Here is a 9000-nt window from a genome sequence, read left to right on the forward strand (position 1 = left end):
TAATACAAGTGAATAACTAACATTCTTGGTGTCTCAAAGAGAATATCAAGATTCTTATCTATTTTTCTTATCTTCATCAATTCCCTAATTTCCAAGTGTGGTAAATTTCTTTAAAGGTTGTCCTGTAAACATCCAATGGTTGTTTATAATCTTTATAACTCATGTAAATGGATCCTTGTTGTTTTCTTTTAAAATGGTCTTAAAATAATAGTTATTTTAAAATCACTTCTATTTTCCATTATAAGGTAAAAGGATCATTTTTAGCTATCAAAACCCATCATGACCATAAAAATAACCCATAACATAATTTTCAAATAATATCATATGGAAAATTTATATGAAAGTTTATAGTTTAGGAAATATCCTCTCGGTAAATTAACCTTAGTCCACCGCTTTGCAACACCACACTCTTCTGTACTTGAACTAGGCTTCTTCCAAGTTCTATTCTTCCATATAAATTTCTAATATTATGATAATAAGGTTTTAAAAAGCCGAAAATACCAGCTGTGTGGTTCAAATCATATTTCTAGGCTCACAATACTCCTTAAGTATCCTAATATAAAATATGGAAGCGAATGAGTGAACACGAATGAAGAAACAAAACAACCACAAGGTACATACGAGGATAAGTTATGCTATATGGCCTGTTCCTCGCATGAACATGTTGTGTTTCTTATACAACATAATACATCTTTTGGTTTCTTTCTCATTTAGCAATCCTAGTTGTATATGAACATAAAACACAAATAATTGACTCAAAAAGATTAGAATACATGTTATAAAAATCTAATTGACATAAGAAAGGATCTCCACATGGTTCATATCCTTGGAATCGACATCAAAAATCAAAACAAGCCTCAAAAGTTACATGGGAGCTTATAAAGAACATATAATACAATTTGCACTAAATCATTGTGTGTGACATATAAGTTGAAATCAAATGATGTATGTATCACCCTTAAAACTTAAAACTCACAGAGTTAGAAGTTATGATGATTTACAACACACCCATTGAATTACCTTGACCTTCAAACTTCATGTGAACATTACAAACTTTAAAACACCAAATATGACACTACTTGAAGGAATTCCAGCTCCGGGGATCAAACATGATAGAATACTTATTTTGAACATGGGAATGTCATCAAATGTATCTTAAATTTAGATTCATGAACATCTATGGTTTAGGATATCCCCAAACCATAACATTGAAGCTAGAATTTCATCGAAACTCCATAATCTTTAAAATGAGACATGAATTAACAAATGACACAATGATTTCAAGTTAAATCATAACCTAATAATGAACTTTAGCTCATATCATTCCTTAGAATCATGAAATTGACTCTACAAAACATAGGGTTTGGAAACCCATTAAACAACCTAAAAACATCTAAATCTAACAATTATTTATTAGTTCTACATTAAAGATGTATATATGAAAGGAATCAAAACATGAAACTTATGTTGACTATATAATTTAGAATGAGATTCGGATCTCCAAACCTACATAAATCCTTTAATGAATTTCGAGAAGAAAAGGGGAATGGGAACTACCATCCAATAAAGTAGATGAAGCGGTATGAGCAATGTTTTCCATAATTAACATGATACCCTCAAAAACCATGGAGAAATAAAAGTATTACATATGAGCCTACAATAGCTTACGTTTGGGTTAGGTAAGAATAGAACCTGAATTTAATGTCTTCGTACTCTCTCTCTCTCTCTCTATATATATATATATATACATATATATATATATATATATATATATATATATATATATATATATATATATATATATACTTAATATCTTCTTTTGACCGTTGACCATTGATCAAATTTCAATATTTTTTCTTATTTATTTTACTCATAATAAATAGAACCTTTCACTTTTTCAAAATTAACACCATTTGTTCCATTCCATTTATATTCTCTATAACTCTGTTATTGCTTTCTCCAGTTTCATTTGAAATGGATTCTAGTCCTAGAAAATACCAAATATCAAAAACAAATTCTGAACATAAAAACAATGTCTGGTCAAATGCATAAAGATCGTTCAATTTTGGGAGAACAATTTTGCATTGCTTTAAATAATAACTTGGGGGATTCAGATTGTGCAACACATCTAACTAACTCCAAATGAAAGGATATATCAATGGAAGTTAGCAAGTTCAATGTTACTTTCACCTAGTAGATGAATATCCATTCGCTCATAATGTTAGAATATGATATTTTGAATTCAACAAAATTTGATTATTGTGAATTCCATAATCGTTTTACACCATGAAAAATAGTGACGCCCATTCAAAAATTCTCTTAGAGTATAAATGGATTTTTGTGTGCCTAACTCTTTTGTGGTTTGGTAATATATTTGTTAGAAGCGATGATTGTTATTCTATACATGTTGGATGATATGAAACCTTTGAAACACAAACTTTCTTTAGAGCAGTCAAACCTAAAGAAGGCATGTAATCATGTTTCATATAGTCGTTTCCTCAACCTCCATTTGCATTGTTAATAATAGATAGAATGAATTTAAAATCAATTTGATTGTACGCAAGATGCCTAGCTCTTTCAAGGCTTGGTAAACATTTGTTGGAAGCTGTGATTTTGTTTATAATCACAAACACACTCTCTAATCATATTTATAAAATTAAACATTGGTCACTATAGAACTTGAACCCTCAACCACAAAAGAAGAAACACATTTTCTAATTTCTACTACTTATGGCTGATGTGAAATTTCAAAAACATAACTTTCTTTAGAGATGTCAAACCAAAAAAGACAGATGATCATATTTGATATAATCATTTCATCATCCTTCTTTTGGATTGTTAAAAAGAAATAAAAATTAATATGAATTGAATTGATTGATTTCAAAACGCAATTATTGTTTTTTCATCGTAGTGATGAGTTTATTTTTTAGGCCATAGGATATGGTGGAGTTCTTTACGCATAAATGCCTATGTGGAATAGATATTCAAGCGTGAACATCGCCCCTAGGTCGTAAGTGTGATGCATATTGATGGTAGCCACGACTTCTCATGATCAATAGATATCAAATGTCTTAAAAAGTAAAAAAATGGTCTGTTAACCATTTTTTTTTTAAAGACAAAATTTACTTTCCAACTTTAAATTAAACCATTACATTATAAATACCAGCACTTTAATAACCATTTCACACATCAAAACTACTCAAATCTCTTTATATGTTCTAATCTCTTTTTGAAAGTATGGATCCAAATCAAATTATCATACCGACTCCAAACACTCCAAATGATCAATATCAATATCTTAACTACATGCAAATGTTAACATCCACAATACAACAAAAATATAACACGCAGAAACAGGGAGGATAATTAAGGAAAGATAATATGCAAATTAAAGGTCAACTCGTCGAGTCCAAGGGGGATAATTCGACAAGTAGGAATAAGAAAAGGATACGAGTTTTAAGCAATCTACTTGACGAGTTGAGAGCACTTAACTCGACGAGTAGATCTATCAGAGTGAAACCCTAATTTCAGGGTTTTGCACCCAATTTAAGCATCCTAATCCCCACTTTATGGCCTCATTTCCAGAATCCAACTCCAAACCTTAATCCATGAAATCCTAGAGCCTTGTGTGAGCTTGTGAGCCATTTTTTAGTGAAATTTGGTTATTTGAAGCTTCTGAAGAAGAAGAGAAGCTTGGAGATTCAGAAGGAAGTTAGTAGATCTAGAAACAACATCTCATTCTCTCCATGTTCAAGTAAGCAAGTCCCAACTTTGCTCAATGATTTTTTTAGATCTCTTCTTTTCATTTTCATGAGGGTTTTTGGTCCAAGTATGTTAGAATGTGGAGAATAGAGGACCCATGTGGGTATTCTTCCAGATCTAGGACTTTGAAGGGCTATTATGGCATAAAGGTGAAAACTTTATGACATAGGAGCCCACATCCAAGCTCTAAGATGTCATCTTGACCTTTTAAGCCCAAAAGGCCATGCATGGATGAAAAAGGCAGAAGCTTTACGTGTTATGACAGTGCTTAGAGAATAGATCTCAGTGAATGTGCCTTAGTTCGAAGTATTGGTAGCTAGTGGACCAAGATCTAGGTCCTAAGGAGCTAGGGTTTGAGCTACAACCATTCTTAGAGGGTATTAACGAGTAAAGTTGGAAACTTTACCCTTAAAATGATGTTTTCAAGGTGCAAATGAAGTATGGAGCTTAGATTTAAAGGTTAGCGGCTTAATGCATTGGGATAAAGCTACAGACAGAGAAACTCGACGAGTCGGTTTGGTTTGTCCCAATTCTATGAAGGAAATAACTCAACGAGTCTGTAGAAGGTCTCAATGAGTTGAATTTTCATGTCCCATCAGTGAGTAGCATGGGAACTCGACGAGTCAAGGGAGTGACTCGACGAGTTGGGTCAACTCAGTGTTGACTTTGATTTTGACCAAGCGTTGACTTTGACCAGAATGTTGACTTTGACCAAGGGTAAAATGGTCATTTTACCCTAAGAAGGATTATCAGTTTTTGACTAAGTATTATGTTAGTAATGATAGCTCAGGGAGTCTAGAGATCAATAGTTTAGGGATCTGCCAGCAAGCTGCGAGAGGTTTATTCGTTGGGATTCTTCAGTCAGCATGTGAGGTGAGTTTTCTCCTATAGGAGCGGGTCGAAGGCACCAATTTCGGCCCGTTTATGTATGTTAGTGTACGCCGGATTATATCCGATGCAAGGGATAGCCCAATGTAGCTTATATGTTTCCAGATTTTGGTCTAATGTCGGACGAGGCCCACGGTTCGATGTCGAGTGGTACCCGAGGAAGGAATGCATGATTAGTTATACTTGTTGTTTGTGTGATACTTGTATGTGCCTGTTAGGGAGCTGAGTGTGGGCGAGGGCCCGTATCTCATCACTAGCTGCGTGTAGACGGGGTTCCATAACTCATTATTAGCAGAGTAGGGGCAGGGCCCAAGATAGGCGGGGCCTTGAGACTAGCAGTTATAGTGTTGTGTTTGACTGTTATGTACTAGCAAGATTATATGTTATTGTTTGTATGTGTATAGCGGGTGGGACCTAGTAGAAACATATTTTTATACCAAGCAAGGCTCGATGCCAGGCGGGGCCCATGGTAGCGGGCTAGGCCTAATGTATTTTGTTATGTGCTCTGTGTATTGTATGTGTTAGCTTGGGGAGAATCATTAAGGTTCGTGCTTACACTTTTTAGTTTTGGTTTCAGTTACTTCTAGTAGCAAGGGGAAAAGTTTGGGATGACTGCATGGGATGATTTACTCTGATATTTTGATATATGATTTTGATATAGTATTTTGTTATGATGATTTTAGATACATGAATTATGATCTTTATTGTGTTGATTAGTGTAATATGGTTTACTTAAATGATTTTAAAAAGAAATTTTTGGACTATATTTTTGGGATGTTACAAAAATCCTCTATTTACCAATGTTCCACATTAACCAAACCACTTTCAACAACAAACATCACAATAATTCAATCAGCCCTAATTCCAAGCTTTTCAACAATCTCAACCCTAAGCTTTGTAAGCTCAACAATTTCAACAATTTCAACCACAACCTTCTCAACCTCAACAGTTTCAAACACAAATATCTAAATCCCAACATATAAACCTCGACCATAACGACGATGAACGGGTCCAAGAAACACAACATCCGTTTAGAAAAAAGGTAACCAAAAGGAAAATATACGAAAAAGAGCTGCCACTTGGAACGAAGATGAAGAGGAAGCTTTATCTAAAGCTTGGATTTCCATACCGTGTGATTCAAGGATGGGCAATACACAAACGAGTAACAGTTTTTGGCTTCTTGTTTTAGACCATTTTCACTCGCTATTGGGAAGGCAAACAGATCGAGCGTATAACGCGGTCAATGGAAAATGGCATGAACTACAAGCGGTTTGCAACAAGTTTCATGACGTATTTGAAAATCTTAAAAGTTTGCATAAAAATGGTAGCAACGATTTCAATATTTTATTAACCGCATGCCAATAATACAAGGTTACCAACGGTAGTAAAACATTCCACCACTAAAAAGCATACAAAATTTATCGTAAGGATCCAAAATGGTTCCCTAAATTGGAGACTTCACATTCAGAATCAACCACTGGATCCAACAAAAGGCCAAGAACTTCCGAGTCGAATATAGGTTTTGGCAGAAACCTTAATGAAGACTTCGACGACGCCGAGGGGGAGTGACCACCGGAAGTCCACCTTTATCGACCACTGGGAAGGGACAAATGGAAAAAGGCGGCATCTTCATGCAGAAAAGCAGGTAGCGAAGACGTATTTGCGTAAAAAATAGACAAAACTCTAAGGTTTTTAGAAAAAAAATATGAAGCAACGAAGGAAGCTCGTCGCCGGAAAATAGAACTTACCAATCTTCAAATTCTAAACACAAAACCCCAACCGGATACCAATCCAGAAAATTTAGCGACGTATCTTAAATTTCAAACAAGTCTGCGAAAAATATGGAAATTCGGTTTAAGTTTATTAATTTTTATGTTTAATTTTCTATGTTTTTAAGTATTTTAGGTTTAAATTTCAATGCTTTTATATTTTTTTAGAAATTTATGTTTGAGATTTCTTTTATGTTTTTTTTAGTAATTTAGGTTTGAAATTTATGTTATGTAATATGTTTTTAAATAATGTGAAATATATATTTAGGGAAATTGTCAGAAAATTTCTAACATTTACGGAAAAGTTACACATTAGTCCTAAGTTTTTTTTATCGAAAAAATCGTGAAAACCGGCAAAAATTTGCAGTTTGACTATCTTTGACCAGTTGAAATCAGTACAAAATTAATTTGGGACTATTTCGTAAACTAACCCAAAATATTGGGATTTTTCCATAAACAAAAAATATTAAGACTTTTCTGCAAATAAAACCTTTATTATTATTATTATTATTATTATTATTATTATTATTAAAAATATAAATAAGAATACTAATTTTTTAACTTGTTATTATTAACATTGTTAATAAAACAAATAAATGCATTTCAATGAAAAAATAATGACATTGTTGAAGGGTTGATGTGGAGGAGATGGTGATGAATTTAACACTGAAATCATGAATTTTTGTTTTTATATATTTACTTTGTATATGGTTATTTTACATTTGTTATTATTGTTTTCAATTGAGAATATTAATACTTAACAATTTAAATGAAGTTGGATATTTGTAAAATTGTTTATAAATAGTTTAAGGTAGAAAGATTTCTCACTTTGTGTATAAAATTGTTTAAGGTGGAATGATTACTTTCCAAATCCAACATATCCACTACAAACATCTACATAGATAGGTAGTCTATATCTAAATTCAAAATTAGTAATTACAATATCGTGTTTAATAAAAAGTAATAGGATAGGTTTTTTGGAGTAATACTTTTGAATTTTGATTAATACTTTTGAATTATTTCTATTACTTTTTATTAAACAAGATATTGTAATTAGTACTTTTAAATTTTGATATGGGCTACCAATATAGATATTTGTAGTGGATCTGTTGGATTTGGAAAGTAATCCTTCTAACTTAAACAATTTTATATACAAAGTAAGAAATCCTTCTACCTTAAACTATTTATAAACAATTTTACAAATATCTAACTTATTTAAAAAAATTGAAGTATTAATATTTTGAACTGGAAACAATAATAAGGAATATGAAATGATCATATACAAAGTAAAAATATATAAACAGACATTCATGATTTCAATACTAAAAACATAACCATCTCCTCCATCACCATACTTAAACAATGTCATTAATATTATTTTTTCATTTAAATACATTTATATGTAGTATTAAGAATATTAATAATACAAGTTCAAAAAATAGTATTCTTATTTATATTTTTTAATAATAATAATAATAATAATAATAATATTAATAATAATAATAATAATAATAATAATAATAATAATAATAATAATAATAATAATAATAATAATAATAATAATAATAATAAGAGTCTTGTTTGCAGAAAACTCTTAATATTTTTGTTTACAGAAAAGTCTTAATATTTTGGGTTATTTAACAAAATAGTCACAAATTAATTTATACCCGTTTCAACTGGTCAAAAATGATCAAACTGCAAATAGTTAACAATTTTCAGGACTTTTTCATTCAAAAAAAATATTAGGACTAAACTGTAGCTTTTTCGAAAATATTAGGACTTTTCTGGAGATTTTCCTACTTATTTATTTTTATTAATCATGTTATATATATATATATATATATATATATATATATATATATATATATATATATATATATATATATATATATATATATATATACACACACACACAATATGGAGTGGTGACCAATTTCAAATGCTAGTTAACATATAATGGAGGTAATGTAACTTATAGGCAAGGTTCTAAAACGCTTATCATGGCTCCATCATTGCTCCAAAGTTTGTGTCTGTCGCCAAACTTACTAAAATGCGACTTTAACTCATATATATGTATAAAATAGAATTAGTTGAAAATGCATAAAATAAATATTAACTATATACGACATTGTTGTCTTAGATCACGCTTTAATTACAAACAAAGTGACTCGTCAAGGCTCATAAAAACTTGAGACTTGATATTGATGTCAAGTTACAACTTACGTTATTTAGAACCTTATGTATATATAACATTATTTTTGTTAATGAACATGTAGTGATCATACTCACGACCTTATTGTAACACTTCTTCGTTTACTACCATCATCGTTGTCCGAAAATTCTGACCATCTATTAAATCTTGAAGTCATACATTAGTTTTTTTAAAACTATAATCATCCATCAAATGTTGAGGTCATACACCATATATAAATCTTAGGTAAGCTGATTTGTGCATAACAATTTTTTTTTATACATGATAATTTATGCTTTAAAATGTTGTATTGTACAACTCTATTAAACATAAAATATTGTATACGGATAAAAACTAATGTGTATGAATCACTTTTCAAATCTTAAACCC

The sequence above is a fragment of the Lactuca saligna genome, chromosome 9, assembly GCF_052625555.1.
Source record: "Lactuca saligna cultivar CGN05327 chromosome 9, ASM5262555v1, whole genome shotgun sequence".
Lineage (NCBI taxonomy): Eukaryota > Viridiplantae > Streptophyta > Magnoliopsida > Asterales > Asteraceae > Lactuca > Lactuca saligna.